The following is a 6,893-nucleotide window of genomic DNA, read 5'->3' as shown; positions in this document are numbered from 1 at the left end:
CTCTCTCTTCTCCTTCTATTGGGGTTTCTCTCTATCTTCTCTTAATATTCAATGTTTTGAAATGAGTCTGACGCTCATGTTAGGGTATATATAGGCTAGGAAAGAGCATGTGTATGATCGGATGGCTAATGTGTTTTATTGTTTTGTATATTTCTTACAAAAATAAGCATTTAGGTTTACGGAGAATTAAGATATATTTTGAGTCTTGTTACACGAAAAGGAGGACAAAATAAAGGGGTTTAAAATAAATTTTTATTATATATCTGTGGGTGGCAACATATAGTTCTAGCTAGTATTGATTACTACAAAAAAAAAAACACCATGCACGATTATTTTAATTATTCTATATATTACAAAAACAAAATTCAGGGAAAGTACTTTAACAAAAGGATAATATCATATTAGTTGGATTAGTTGATTTGGGAAACAAACTACTCAAGGTGTTGTTATTCATGAGTCTTAGATTGACTAGTTAGGCTAATAACTGGCTAATTTCTCTAAATTCGATTTGTTTTTATTTAAAAAATGTGACCATACGTACACTATACATATATGCACACATAAAAGATACAAAGAAATAATCTTGTACATCTTTGAAAGTACTAATCAAGAAAATGTTATACGTTTCCATCGAGTGTAAAAAATTACCAACCAAAGTTGTTTAAACAAAATTCGAAGGGTAGCTATAAGCTACTGCAAACAAAAAACTTAGTTTAATTTTAATCTATAAGAAATATTATATCAAGTGTGAACATATAAGAAATATAGAGGAATAAAACAAAATATTAAAAGAAGTATCCACTATGGAGTTGTGGTTGTGGATTGAAGTAGCTAAAAAAATCAGAATATAAAAAATGGAAATATCTCATGAATTAAAATGCATTTATGAAATTCATTATGAATTTTCCCAAAAACTGAGAATGATTATGATGGTTTCTATACTTAGTAAAAGATATATATGGTTTAGCAAAAACAAAATAAAACGTAGGAAGCAAAAATATGACCGATGAACGATGGCCTTGCTACTCTTAGGATTGCTAAAAATATTATACCTGCATATATTTATTTCTTTCACCGCCCTTTAACAATTTTGTGGACCGAGACCACGTTTTATAAGTCAAGTTTTGAGCAAGTAACGCATATAGAAAATGTTTAGTTATTACGGTTTAGTTATTTTAGACAATGTTTAATGATTATATGGCATAAAAGAAAAGCGATTGTTGAGTGAGAGATCATGCATGCATTATGCATATATAATAGTGAAAGATTGATACATTAGGTTGGTTCAGAGTTTAATCAGACAATCAGTTTTGCAGCTACGATACAAGATATACCGTTATGTATATGGATATATCATACATAAGTGTTGTCATTCATTTTCTATAAGCTCAGGAGCGTTAATTTTTTTATAGGATTTCGAGAACATGGGAGAATCCTACTGACTTAGGGAATATTCACTAGAGACGAAACATCACTTTTGGACCACAGCTCATCGTGGACTCTAGTCTCGTATAGCTATATATACATTTCTTTTTTTTTTATCACGAAGTATTTTTTTTCTTCTCACCCATAGGCCATAACCTCCAGAAAGAAAAAAAACACCCCGCACGAACAAATATTTTAAATTGGTGTATGGATAAAAAAAACAATTTGGTCAATATATGTAACGTGTATAAAATTAATGATATTGATGATAAGTCACATGCAATCGAAACATTAATAAGAAATAACAAACTCATGAATGCCTGCAAAATGTCACTGGCTATTAGCCTATTTTGTTAGTTTTCACACTTATACATTCAATTCTCTATTGTCTATTCGAATTTGCTTGTAATGTATACCAAGTCTCGTTTTGGGTATGGGACTTGGTTTCTCTTCTTTCTTATAGTTTATACATGATGAATCATGAATGTAAAAGTTCTAAATTTAATGAATTGTTCCTTAAGTCAAAGATTGAAATAAATGAATTGGTCCTAGAGTGGCTATGCGAAAATATATAGTTGGGCTTTGAAGCCCCAATTTAAAGTCCAAAACTGAATGTAGTGATGGACAGAGATTACAAGCGTCATGAGAATGTGATACCTTCATTTTATGGTTTTTTTTTCCCAACCCAACCCCATTATTCTTGAATCACCCGATCTTAGCAGATTAGTACATAGTATTCAACTTCTGCGTTGAAGTTGAAGATAATGTGGTGAAATTATAACTAAAACCATGATCAGATCAGTATAAACACTAGTCCACGTTGACTTCAGAAAATATTTCTAAAAATCAAACGAACACCAATAATGAAAATCTAACCTCAAATCATCACTGAAATATTTAAGAGTTCCATAGTGGCCAGATTTTTCTTTTTGTGAAATTTATTATGAGGGAAAAAGTGGTAGTGAGAATGAAAAAGAAAATGAATAGAGAAGACGTGGGAATTTTTATGAACAAAAGTCAATATACCTTAACCCAAAAATCAAAAAGTTTTGATTAATTGGAAATGGAAGACCAACTGCTAGTGCCTTGGCCTTTCATCGACTAAAATTGAGAGAAAGAGAACCAAATTGTGTGTCCTGTTGTCGATCCTCGTTTGTCAAATTCTCAACATTCTGATTTGTATAACGTATTTAGCATTGATATATCATATATATATATCATATATATATACATATATATATACTAGTAATTGATCCGCGCTACGCGCGGTAGTTAGATTAAGGTGTATTCCAGGTTTTGTTATGTATATTATTTTTTTGGTTACGTAAATTCATCTTTACGTTTGTTTTTTATTTGATTTTGGTTGCTTATGTTGTTTTGTTGGTTATTTTTTTATAAAAATAGGTTTTGCAGTAAGTATAATTTAGTTTGCTGTTTATTTTTTAAAAATTGAGATCATCTTGTATGTTTTTAATGCTTTAAAAAAAATTGTAATTATAAGTTAATATTGTGTAGTTGAAATTGTTGTTTGGATGTAGTTGTTAGTTGTGATTAATTTATTATTATTTGTCATTTTGTGGTTGGATTGGTATTTAATATTTTCATATGTATTTTGTAAACTGTTGGAGTAGTTTTTTGGGTCAATTTTTAGTGTTTAGAGTGAAAAAGGTTGTGAATTTTATTAAGAAAAATAAATAAAATCAATAACTTACATTTCTTTTTTTTTGGTTATTTTTCTTTGTTTCAGTCGGACTCAATTTCTCTGTAAGGCTTATAATGTGTTGGTCTATTGGATCATTATTTGTATGTTAGTGAGGTTGGAATGGATTTGTTCTTTTTCAAAATTCGATGTCCTCGTGAACGGATAGGAGAAGAGCAATGTTTGCGATTTAGATGACAATATGAGTATTGAACTTATTTCTTTGATGCTCGTAATCATTTTTTCAGTCATCCCTTTCGTAATCGTTTTCCCTTGAGTATTCATTTTTTTTTTGGGGTTTGTGTATTTGGTTGATTCCCACTCGCTTTGCATCTGTAGGGGGATATTTGCTTATCCCCTGTTGATTTCATTAAAGGTAAATGTGAATTGGGTAGCAAATTTGTTTATATGAAAATGTGATGGCTTCCTTAAATTTCCTAATTAAGTTGTGAGTTGTTTTTGTGTTCTTAGTTGTAATTTTTTTTTTTTGTCCTCTGAGTGATTTTTTCGATTCGATGTGAGTTGTGTTTTGGGAAAAATTAATTTTCTTGTTTATCTTGCTGTAATTTTATAAAGTCCGGGTTGTTTTTTTGTTGGCTCGGTTTTCTTTTTCATATAATTTAGTGTTACGGTTATCAGATTGTGGCATTCCTATTTTTGAATCTCTTTAGTTTATTAAATGTGTGTTCATCTCTTTGCTTCTTTGTCTTTGGTNGCTTCGCATCGGTAGGGGATATTCGGTTATCCCCCTGTTGATTTCGTTAAAGGTAAATGTGAATTGGGTTGCAAATTTGTTTATATGAAAATGTGTTGGCTTCCTTAGAGTCCTAATTAAGTTGTGAGTTGTTTTGTGTTCTTAGTTGTAATTTTTTTTTTCTGTTTGTCCTCTGAGTGATTTTTTCGATTCGATGTGAGTTGTGTTTTGGGAAAAATTAATTTTCTTGTTTATCTTGCTGTAATTTTATAAAGTCCGGGTTGTTTTTTTGTTGGCTCGGTTTTCTTTTTCATATAATTTAGTGTTACGGTTATCAGATTGTGGCATTCCTATTTTTGAATCTCTTTAGTTTATTAAATGTGTGTTCATCTCTTTGCTTCTTTGTCTTTGGTAATTGATTTGTGAAGTGCTGCTAGTGGTTGGTGTGAAGCGTATTGAAAAAGGGGAATATGTTAGCTTAAAACGGGAGTTGCTTCTTGCGACTTCAAAGTCGGACACAATATATATTGCCCCATCACGTAGCGAGTTTTCGAATTTTGAAAGGTGGGTCACATTGATCGACCCTTGGATGACACAACTCTAGAGAAAAAACTTCAAATTAGATAGAGTTGTAAAAAACGAATAAATGAAAAGTCTAGTTAAGATGGAAACAACCTTCTCATCAATGAGTAGGAAGTCGACGCCCATGAGTTGGCCTCCTTTTTTGACATTGCGATCAGGACAGTGACGAAGCATTCTTCCGACGATCTTTTGGTGAAGGCATCCAGCTTTGAGATTTTTGAATGAAACGGCGGGGAATCCATGTTAGTGAGGAGAAATTAAAGAGACGAAGAAAAATATATGAAGCATGAAATTGGAGGAGAAGACATTATATAGGACTTACACCAAGTAAAGATAGAGTAGTGGGTCTTGAATTGAAAGATCGAGCATTGAATGGGATGAATTACATTAATAGAGAAAAATGTTACAATGGAGATGGAAGAGAGAGAAGACAGCGAAAGGGTGTGGAGGAGTGGAGAACATTTATTTCAAAGATAACCATTAGGTGAACCGAGATGAAATAATGAGAAGGGCAGGGACGCTTCAGGTCCACAACAGACGACGGCGCTGTGGAGTATCGTGGAAAGAGGTTTTATTCCGCGGGCCAAAAAAACATGGCTTAGTGGATATTGTCGCAAAATTGGGAAAATGAATTGGGTTTTACAGAAATGTGATAGAAATAAATAATAACTGCTTAGTAGGTAATGTCAAAAATATGGGCTTATTTCGAAAATATGGACTTACTAAAAAGAGGGATATGTTGAGGTGGCAGCATCATGAGTTAGGAAATTGCACTTTATATATATAGATATTCAAATACTCCGCGCTATGCGCGGGATTTGGGTTATTTTTTTTTAAATGAAATATATTTTAAGGGGTGGAATGGATATTATATATATATATGATACAATTACACCATATAATTAACATATTAATTTATATGGGACATAATTAACATATTAATTTATATGGGACATAATTATGGCCTCCTTTTTGTTTTTTATTTCAACCAAATTAATTTATCTATTAAACAATTTAAACCCAACAGAATAATTATATGACTATTGTTTGCTATCATTTATTTTTGTGTAAGTAGTTTTCTACAATCTTTATTTCCTTTCCAAATTTATTGCTGCTTCTAATGCAAACTAATTATATTTTCAATACTTTTGGCATCACATTCTTTTATTTTATAATTAAATATTTTTTGGGGTGCAATTTCATTGTTTTTAGAATATTTTTCATCAGGTTTTAGAAATAAAAATTGTAAACCATATCTTATAATTATGTCTATGGATAATATCCAACAGAATGAAAATATTGATTTTTTCATGTTTATTTTTGTAATACAAACCATATTTTCAATATACTAATATTTTTTTTGCCTACAATATGAAGTGCATTTGTTAACTTTGTAAGATAAAAATATTAGAACATTACCATGTTTACAACACTAAGGAACTGGTATGGAACTTCATTTATATTTGTTTTCTTTAGTTAAGAAGTTGTTATTTACATATATTTATTAATTATGTTGATAAGAATTATTTAGATTTTTATAGTTAAAATATGATAAATTTGTGTTGTGTCGGTACGATTGTATGGTTGGCATGATGTATTTGCTTTATCGCTTTCATGTTAATCTTTCAGATTCTTGGCCATAGAGTATAATTCATGTATTTTTATAGATAATCTCCTGGCTATAGAGTATTCTCTGTTCTTTATTTTACTTTATTGACAACTTAAGAATGCAGAAATTGTGCCTGCATTACCAGAGAACTAACTTTTAATATAAGATGTTTTTACTTGCTTTCTTCTTAATCTAACCAAATAAAAACTAATGTAAACCTGCAAATCTGTTATTACCTTCACGTTTCATGTGCGTTTTCTGAGTATGTATTAACCCATTGACAACAAAGTCTCGTGTAGTTGATTAAAGGCTTTGAAATCTTGTTATCCCCTGAAGCAGCATATGTTACATGCATAAGGAAATGGTCTAACTAAACTTTTTTTCGCGAGAAAGACTTTGGAACTGCTATGTTTTTAGCTTGTATTAAGTTTCAAAAATAAAAATAAAGTGTGCTCTTTTAAACATATATATATATATATATATATATATTCAGAGTTCAGACGAAACGAACCATGAAACCAAAGCTAATTACGTAATGGCTATTGTCATCTTCTGTGTGCATCTAGAGTAAAGACGTCTCTCAAGTCTCAACTACTAGTTGATTGATAACCTTTAACGTGGAACAGTTTTAGAAGAAAAATGAAACGTTAACCGTTTCAGAAAATAAAAGCAGACAAATAATAGTATCATGATAAATCACCTAAACTGATTAAAATAAGCAAGCGTGGCTGATTGAACCAATAAACTCTCGTTGAAATTGTTTGTCCCGTATTGGTAAACTAAGTCTTTGAACCTTGCTTTCAGTTGAGGCTTGAGGGCTTTGAGCTTTAGTGCTAGTGAGAAAGTTCTATATATCATTATAGAAAATATATGACGACACTTTT

Source organism: Camelina sativa, chromosome 19, assembly GCF_000633955.1.
Source record: "Camelina sativa cultivar DH55 chromosome 19, Cs, whole genome shotgun sequence".
Lineage (NCBI taxonomy): Eukaryota > Viridiplantae > Streptophyta > Magnoliopsida > Brassicales > Brassicaceae > Camelina > Camelina sativa.
The sequence above is the reverse complement of the archived record's forward strand: the minus strand, read 5'-3'. Positions refer to the sequence as shown.